The sequence below is a fragment of the Bubalus bubalis genome, chromosome 2 (assembly GCF_019923935.1).
Source record: "Bubalus bubalis isolate 160015118507 breed Murrah chromosome 2, NDDB_SH_1, whole genome shotgun sequence".
NCBI lineage: Eukaryota > Metazoa > Chordata > Mammalia > Artiodactyla > Bovidae > Bubalus > Bubalus bubalis.
The window spans coordinates 168,673,418-168,682,223 of NC_059158.1; the positions used below are offsets into that span (position 1 = coordinate 168,673,418).

The window sequence follows — 8,806 nt, forward strand, 5'->3', positions numbered from 1 at the left end:
ACACAGAAACAGAAGAAACTGGATATGTGCTTTCTTTCCTTTTTCAAAAATCTCAGTATTATAATTAGCTGAATAATTATTACATAACAAGGAGCTTGGAACTCTATAGGGCATTGTTCATTTTTTAAAGTGTATTTCTTCTTCAGCTTTAGGGAGATGTGGTTGATTTCACAATATGCATGTTTAAATCTGCATACATTAGATGTTATGCGAGTACACTTTTCAATTTACCATCAAGTGCATATGAATTTCCTAGCCTTAGATAGCTGCAAAACAGCTCAAAGACAAATCATCAACCTGATACCTTCAACAGATTAAGGATACTGAGCAGATTCATTACTGAGGGTCTATTCATACTTATAAAATTCTCAACCAGGGAGGTTGCTAAAATGATTATAATCAACTGTAGGTTAGTCACAAATAAAATATTTTTTGACCTGGAGCAGATTATTCTAACAGTTAATACGCATGAAGGTGTGAAGCCTTATGTAACAAAAATTTTATTAAATATGTATATTAGTACATGAGGTGTATAGGTTTGGAACATGTCATTTCTGTGGGTTTTTTTTTTTTTTCTCATCTGTCAAATAAGATTAGAAGAGGTAACCTCCAAGATGACTTTCAAATCTTATTCACAAATTATGTTAGTGATTATAAACTAGGACTTCAGTATAGTTTTTCAATAAATATTGATCGACTATATCTGTATCTGACTATATTTATGTCTGTAGCTATATAATAAATAGTGAAGCACTTATAGGCAATATTTGGCCTTGACAACAGTTCTGTAAAGTGGATATTTTATCCCTATATTATCAAGAAGGAAACTGAGTGACTTTCCCAAAATTCCACAGCTCATGACTGACACAAGTCAAAGAGAAGGGTGTGTGTTTGTGTTTGTGTGTGTGTGCGTGTTTGTGTGTTAAACTTTGAGACCACTCTTTATCAAGTGCTTGTTATGTGCTTAATGGTGTCTTGGACAAATATAAATAAGTATCTTTAGGATAAATACACAGAGAAGGCAATGGCACCCCACTCCAGTACTCTTGCCTGGAAAATCCCATGAATGGAGGAGCCTGGTGGGCTGCAGTCTATGGGGTCTCTAAGAGTCGGACACGACTGAACGACTTGACTTTCCCTTTTCACTTTCATGCATTGGAGAAGGAAATGGCAACCCACTTCCATGTTCTTGCCTGGAGAATCCCAGGGACGGGGGAGCCTGGTGGGCTGCCGTCTATGGGGTCGCACAGAGTCGGACACGACTGAAGCGACTTAGCAGCAGCAGCAGCAGGATAAATACAAATCAATAAAATACAAAGTCCCTTTTCTCAGGAAATTTGTATCTTAGTTAAAGAGACAAGACCTACAGAATGTTAAATAACATTAGAAATAGATAATGCCAACGGTTTCAAAAGACTGATCATGCGCATGCTTGCTAAATCACCTCAGTCATGTCCGACTCTTTCCAGCCCTGGACTGTAGCCTGCCAGTCTCCTCTGTCCTCCTCCAGGGGATGTTCCTGACCCAGGGATCAAACCTGCATCTCTTCTGTCTCCTTCATTGACAGGCAAGTTCTTTACCACTAGTGCTACCTGGGAAGCCCTTCAAAAGACTCAGAGCAACTGTAAAACGAATGGGAGAGACAATAAATGGCATGAGTTGCCGTGGAAAGATTAAGGGGAGGTTTGGAGGGAGCTGGTCAACCTAAGAGAAGAAAGATTGGCTAAGGGGTTCTAGACATATCAGATTTGTTAATCTGGTGTTATGATTCTAGAATAAAGAGAGTCTGCTGGTTGATTGTATCATTTTTTTTAAAGCAGAGAATGCCAACCTTTACTCAGAACTTGGAAAATGTCAGAAAATAGTTCCAGTTTCTGTGGTGTTGGCCCAGCACTGCCATGGATGAAGGCAATTGCCTCATCCCTGTGCAAAAATGAGGGGCCCTGAGGTGAGGGGCCAGGCGGTCAGTCCATCTCTGTCTGTTGCTCTCCCTTTAAATACATATTATTTTGAAAACATTTGTGTGTGTGTGTGTAGACAATTTTTAAAGTCGCTATTAAGTTTGTTACAATATTGCTTCTGTTTTGTGTTTTGGCTTTTTGGCCACTAGGCAGCTCCCTGACCAGGGGTCCAACCCACATCCCCTGAATTGGATGGTTAAGTGTTAACCACTGGACCACCAGGGCAGTACCTAAATACATATTTTGTGACTCCTCCTTGGCTCTGCTGAAGTGAAATCAATGGAAAATCCACATCTTTATATATGTATATTCTTTTGCATCTAAATCAAGTGGATAGAAGCGCTTACTTGGAGCACTGGTATTAAACTGAATGTTTCTTTATTGTTTCAATTATTAAAGCAATTATTGCTTGAATTGTTAAAATAAGCATGTGTTATGTTTCTAATTTCAATGGCTGACATTAAAAAATTGTTTCATTGTATCCTGTTGAATCTATTGAACTTCACATTTCTGAACAAACGAATATGAATATGTATCAAAGGAGTTCAGCATCCATTCTTATTTCAGAAAATTCTGTGGGTATGCTGTGTGGTTAGTTGCGTCCCACTCTTTGTGACCCCATGGACTGTAGCCTGCCAGGCTCTTCTATCCATAGGATTTCTCAGGCAAGAATACTGGGGTGGGGTTGCCGTTTCCTCCTTTAGGGGATCTTCCTGACTCCTGGATGGAACCCGTGTCTCCTGCATTGGTAGGTAGATTCTTTACACATGAGCGACCTTATAGGTGGCATAAAAAGAGAGAGGAGAAACTTGTGCAAAAGACACCCATGGCTGGTTAGCTCAGTTGGTTAGAAATAGAGTTACAGTTGGGACCAGCAGATCGGCTTAATCCCTTAGTGGCCCTTTACCTTTGTTCATATCCAAGGGCTCAAGCTGCCTCCCCAGACAAGCGCCAAACAGCCTCTTGACAAGTCGTGTCATTGTTCCTAATAGAAATCCAGTGAAAAAATGTGGCTGGTTCAGTGAAATCTCCATCAACTGTGGAGGAAAAAACTCCTTGTACCTTAGGGATAGGAGTCAGTAATTACTTTGTACTCGAAGAGAAGCAATTATTTCTATGGTACAATTTATGTTTGAAATACTTCTTCAATATATAAAGTGAAAGTGAAGTCGCTCAGTCATGTCCGACTCTTCGCGAACCCATGGACTGTAGCCCACCAGGCTCCTCCCCTCCATGGGATTCTCCAAGCAAGAGTACTGGAGTGGGTTGCCATTTCCTTCTCCAGGGGATCTTCCTGACCCAGGGATCAAACCTGGGTCTCCTGCATTCCAGGCAGACGCTTTAACCTCTGAGCCACCAGGGAATCAATATATAAACTGGCAATCTATTTTTATAAATTATTTTGTCCACTCTTTATTGTCAAAAGTATTATTTGAAGTCTTTGAATGACCTAATTCTCACAAAATAGGTTGTCTAAGGTAGACTTTCAGATTCTAGTTCCTAAATCTATCCCCAAACATAGTCAAGACAGAATGAAGATAGGCCTATTTTTGTTCCAGTCTGATCCATTTTTATTAAATTATGAACATTATTGCAAAAACATATTTGACCACAGAATGAAAAATTCACTTTTGTAAAGATGGAGCTTTCCCTATGTTAGTGAATAAATTCAAAGCCATCCAGTTAAGTGTCTGTGGAAATTTGGTCTATGGGATTTCAGAAAAAAAAAAAAAAATCACAAAAAGCCCAAAACTGAAGCTGAAAGTTTTTTGGAAAAAGAATCATGCGGACATATACAAGACTGCTCTAGAAATGAGAAGCAATAGGAGCAGAATATATATCTGGTCTGACTAGATATAAAGTGTATTAAAATTTTATATTAATTAAAATATTTGAAAAGAAGAAAGAGAAAAAAAGTCAATGGAACTGAATGGAGACTGACTGTGATATGAAAATTTCACATATAATGATGGCATTTTGAGTAATTGGTGAAACACGAATTTAATCAATTATTAATGTTGATTAGCCATTTGAAAAGAAAAATAAGAAAAAAGTCCTATTGCATTTGACTTACTAAAATATTTCTGGTGATCAAAATTCAAATACAAAAGAAATCTACAATAGCATGCGTTGTAAGAAATCAGATGACATATTTTTATTAAAATATTTTATTGAAATAAATCCAGTATACATTACAAATAAATCAAAATTATTTCTAAAAACAGTTCTTAAAAATGCATTGGAGGGAATTTTTAAAAAGCCTTGGGTTAAGCATGTCCCAACACAACAAGCCACAAAATAATATAAATTTGACCACTTAAAAATAAAACTTTATAAGTTCTCCAGATTATTATTTTAAAAGTCAGACACCTAATATAAGTAGACAAAATGCAACATATATGAAAAACAAAGGCAAATTTTCATAACATGAAAGAGTTCTGACAATTTATGAAAATTCAGTAAGTCACAAAACTCCATGTTTCAGAAAACTAGCATTCCACCCAGCATTGATTTTTATCCTGTTTAAAATCACAGTGAATTAAGGCTTAGAAAAATAAGTGTGAAAGAAAATAAAATGAGGTTAAGTTTGATCTAGCAAAGAAATATGAGTTGTTTAATAATCATTTAAATAATTCAAATGTATTGACTTTTGTAGCTACCGATTTATTGTCCTAACCTACAAATTCATCTCTTAGGTTAAATTATTATATTTCAAATCAGAAGCTGATATTAAAATAGTATAACTAGAAGTTAAAACTTAAATTTATTTAATGTTACAGAATTATATTTATTAAATCCCTTTAACATGCTTGAATATTTACATTCAAAGGGTCAGAAGTAAATATGTAAGTGTATGTTGAAATGTGAAGTCAAATATTTGCAGTATGCTTGAAAGTTATTCATCCCAACCATTTATTTATCAGTATTTATTGCGATCTTAGAATGTGCTGGCCATTATAATACACAATAAACCTTTGCAATTTATTTGCTTCAGTAGTTAATATACACACAAGAGGAATACACACAGATATAGACGGTTTGACACACTGCGGGAAAATATTTTATATATGCTTTATATTAAAATAGAAGTCTTTAACTTTCTTTAGTGTTTCATCACTAGTATTGTCAATGACTATTTATACTAGGGGATTTATTTTTTCTGAAAAATATGTAAAGATATTTCTAATTCTAGGGACATTAATATCACCTGTGTCATTAGAATAAGAAAAGTTTGCTTATTTAGAAATCTGTGTCGTGTCCTCTTTCGTATATTGACCAGTTATGGGTGTATATAGAACTAAGAAATTGAGTTTTTCTGGAAAAGGATGGGATACATAGAAAGGTCTCAAACAAGACCCTCTCCTGGCAGCACTGACCTGTACAAGAAGGTACTTCAGACCTATACAATAGCAGGGTTGTGGTTGGGACTGGGGAGGTCAGAGGTTATGGAGAAAAGCTTGGGTGGAAGGGAGAAGCTAGAGGAATGTCAAGTAGGGCAGCCTGGAGAGAGGACCTCCTTGTGCTAATTGATCTGGTCCACCTCCCACCATTTACAAGCCAAATGAGTGCATTTATAAGATAACTGAGTTTCAGAATTAAGAGGACATTCAGCTTTACTGTTTCTCATTCAGCATAACCCACAGAGTTTTATCCCTTGCTCCTACACTCAATAGGAAGTACTATTATGAATAGGAGTAATAAGTACTATTAGTAATAGGAAGTACTACTTGCATGACTTCAAACAACATCTAGAAATGTCCTGTCTTCTGCACGTAACTGTTTATTTTCCATACAAATTAAAAAAAAAAAAAAACAGAAAGGTAAATTTATGGGCATAGCCATGGTTGTCTGGGTTTTCTGTTTGTGGTTTACTTTTTTTTTTTTTTTTTTTTGGAAGATTCCAAGGAATTTGGGTTCTATTGATTTAAAACTCTTCAAGGAAATTGAGAAAATAGAGGGAAAATATGAGAGAGGAAAATGTGTTACTGTTTATCTTTTCACTGTGGTTTTTTTCTCACCGCAAGTAACAACTATTTGTCACCATCCCCAATCCATCTGGGCATTTGGGTCTGGATGCGGACAAGTGAACAAATTCCCAAGTTGAATAATTGTACCTAGAGAGCTTGAGAGCTTTGAAGTGACAAAGAAAGACGGTGATAGCAGTAGTTATCACATCATTCTCCTTACCCTGAAAGGGGCCAACACACTTTTTGTAAATTCCTCATGAACCTATTTTTATCAAGCTCCTGTCCATGTACTCTTAATGATCAGGGACGCTTATTTGGTCAATTAACCTATGGCAATTGAGGTAAGAATACACAATAGGGAAAGGATGGTATGTATGTATGTAGGTAGATATTTTAAAACGATGTAAAGTTTCAGCTTTTATTATTTGACAATCCATGATAAAATTGCTGCTGCTGTGCTGGGTCTCAGAGCATGTGAGACTGATTCCAAAACCCTCCTGTTCTCCCTGCTGCTCTTCAAAGTCAAATGTTCTAAGACTTGTCTTCCTGGTGCAGGACCCCTGGACTGGGGAGTCTGATGTGGGGCTCAGACCCTTCAGTCCTTGGAGAGATTCTCTGCAATTAGGATTGTTCTCCCATGTGTGGGCTGCCCACCTGAAAGTGCGACTCTTGACTCTACTGTGTCTCCACCCATCCAAAGTAAGTCTTTTAAAGCCAAAATATCACAAGCTTTTTGTATTATGCAAGAAGAAAGTCTGGGTACTGGTAATTATCTGGCCATCTTTGGATTGTGGTCAGATAGGCTGTGGCTGGCTGGAGATGCTAGGCTGTAGTCCTGGGGAGCCTCCTTGAAATTGTGGCAACCAGAAGCTACTACTGCATTCATATCATGCCTCAGTAAGTGTTATGGGGCTCAGGCAGGTCTGCGCTGGTGTCAACAAGCTCGATGGCCAGGTCTAGGTTTGTCAGGAATGATCATGTACCAGGCACGGCTTTGAGAGCTTTGCATGTATTTATTGATTTGACCTTCATCAAACCAATGGAATAGCTTTATTAATCTACCTCTCACAGATAAGAAAATTGGGATACAGAGAGTTTGGAAGTTTGCCCAAGGCCCCAGGGCTTCCCTGATGGCTCAGTGGTAAAGGATCCACCTGCAGTGCAGCAGATGCAGGTTCAATCCCTGAGTCAGGAAGATCCCCTGGAGGAGGAAATGGTAACCCATTCCAATATTCTTGTCTGGAAAATCTCTTGGACAGAGGAGCGTGGTGAGCTATAATCCATGGGGACGCAAGAGTCAGACAGGATTGTGTGGCTAAACCAACCACCACCATCACGAGTGCTAGGAGTAATGACTGCCTGGGTTTTGGCAGATAATCTGGTTGTAGACTCTGTGTTCATATTTATGTGTTACCCACAAACAAGAATAATACATTTGATTTTTGACATTCATATGGCTATTCTTTATTGTATAAATAGAGAAATAAAAATAATTTAAAAAATTACCTTCATTGGAGTATATTGTGTTAGTTTCTACTATACAGCAAAAATGAACCAGCCATACGTACACATATACATAGACATATATCCCTTCCCTTTTGGACTTCCTTCCCGTTCAGGTCACCACCATGCATTAAGTAGAATTCTCTGTGCTATATGGTATATTCTCGCTAGTTATCTATTTTATACATAGTATCTATCTATCTATCTATATATATGTGTGTGTGTGTGTGTTTTAAGTAAAGAAACCATAATTTCTTGGCACTTGAGTTGTGAGATTATTCTCTCTTTGTCCTCCTCTCCCTCTCCCTTCCCATTCAACTCATCTTCCTTTCTCTCTTGGGTTTGTTATCTGGAGAAAATCATGAGAGGCTATTTTAAAATGGTAACTTTTAGTTCTAGAGAGATAGAACTCTGGTTATATTTTTAATTATTGTTGCTTCAGAGATCCTTGCGAGCCATTTAGTCCACTTCATAGTAAATGAATGAAGAAAACAGGTAGAAAGCCTGTTAGTGGACAGAGCAGCTCTGAACGTACAGACACAGCAGAGACCTGGTGACAGATGGAAGTGCTTCAGGCAGCAATTGCCTTACACGTTCCTCCATCCGCACCTCCATCTGTCAGCAGAAGTATGTTACTATTTTGGGACTCAATTTATCCCTTTGGTGAATCATTTTCAGGCTTGTTTCTAAGGTTAAAATGAAATCTGTAACTCACCAGGCCTTTTCCTTTTCCCTACTAAATCCCTTCTTGTTTTCATTAGAAGTAAGAACTAGTGGGGTGAGGAGATAAACATACATGGGGGAAGGGTGTGCTTAGAGAGGATGTTAGGATATTAAAATTTGACACCAATGCAGAATAAAAGTCATTGAAAAGAGGATTGACTATATCATGCCTTCTTCAGGGAACATATTATACTAATTTGAAAATGTAATTTAAGAATAATCCATGAGTAGGAAAGTCCAGATTCAAAACTAAAGGATCCATTTTCACCATATTTATAAAGTCATTGTGAACCTAATTCCTGAACTTAAAAGGAATATTTAATGAGTGAATTTTTACCCAAATGACCCTTTTTTCCTCTTAAACCTGAAGAGCCTAGAAGTTAGACCTGCTGCTGCTGCTGCTAAGTCGCTTCAGTTGTGTCCGACCCTGTGCAACCCCATAGACGGCAGCCCACCAGGCTCCCCCGTCCCTGGGATTCTCCAGGCAAGAACACTGGAGTGGGTTGCCATTTCCTTCTCCAATGCATGAAAGTGAAAAGTGAAAGTGAAGTCGCTCAGTCATGTCCGACTCTTAGCAACCTCATGGACTGCAGCCTACCAGGCTCCTCTGTCCATGGGATTTTCCAGGCAAGAGGACTGGAGTAGGTTGCC

The 8,806-nt window shown here is 37.9% G+C and overlaps 1 non-coding gene across 1 annotated transcript; it reads right to left on the reverse strand.

Annotated features, from left to right (window-relative positions):
- Positions 1–3,251: 3,251 nt before the first annotated feature.
- Positions 3,252–3,324, reverse strand: TRNAS-GGA. The gene has a single exon. It is a non-coding gene; the product is annotated as a tRNA-Ser (tRNA).
- Positions 3,325–8,806: the final 5,482 nt, after the last annotated feature.